Source organism: Nanorana parkeri, unplaced genomic scaffold (assembly GCF_000935625.1).
Source record: "Nanorana parkeri isolate BGI_ZX_2015 unplaced genomic scaffold, ASM93562v1 scaffold861, whole genome shotgun sequence".
Lineage (NCBI taxonomy): Eukaryota > Metazoa > Chordata > Amphibia > Anura > Dicroglossidae > Nanorana > Nanorana parkeri.
Window position 1 is genome coordinate 664,982 of NW_017307129.1, and position 1,000 is coordinate 665,981.

The window sequence follows — 1,000 nt, forward strand, 5'->3', positions numbered from 1 at the left end:
TACTTTATATTCTATCTTGGGACCTTTTTGCAGCTGTCACTTTCTGATTGCTGTTCCCACCATTTTTCTGACAGTACTTTGACTACTAGTAAGCACTCTTTCCTTTCTAGGATCTTTTTTCCTTTATCATACAGTCTCCTGAAGCAGTGTTGTCCCCAAATGTGGTTGATCCCCACCACTTCTGATCATACTGCTCCTAAACAGCCTCTACTTACATCAGACATCCTAGTACATCCTGAGGGGCAGAAAGGTCTGTGTTCATCTGTATTAAGCTTCTTTCCTACCGCCAGGGCTCACATGGGACCCTATGGACGACTCCAGTTATGGTGGGTCTCTCAAAGGGATACGAGCTGCGACCTTCATTAAAACTGCTGGAGGGTTAACTGTCACAAATGAGTAGGCTGCTATACCAAGTTTCCACTGCCTGCCCAAATTATATGGGTTCCAGGAAGAGACATGTTTCCTCCCTTGTTTGGAGGAGCTCTGGTTTAGACTGAGTTTGGACTTGAACTTGAGCTTATCCCTAGTAATGAAGATTCCAAGGTTTTTCAGACTATGACTGAATGAGCTAGTACTGCATCATGACCTTGTATATGTAGGCTTTGTCCAATATCTAATTGACTAATCGATCAGTTAGTACAGATATTTACATTAGCTGTAAAACTCTCTAGACACAGTACAAGTGGTGGCCTGCATTAGCTTAGAGAGTACTTCAAAGAATATTTAACTTAAACGTTGGTCAACCAATCAGATTACAAAAAGATCCTTGTTCCAGTTTCCCATCACAGGAGAAAGACAATTCAAGGCTTTTCTATAAGCACATGCTGTGGGCATTACTGTATACATGTTTTGCTCAATTATGCATAGGTACATAGTTACATAGTATTTGAGGTTGAATAAAGACATAAGTCCATCAAGTCCCACCTATTGTGTGTATGCATTTATAAGCTGGTGTGTGCATGTATATGTGTCCATGTGTGATTTTTCTCTTAGCAATACC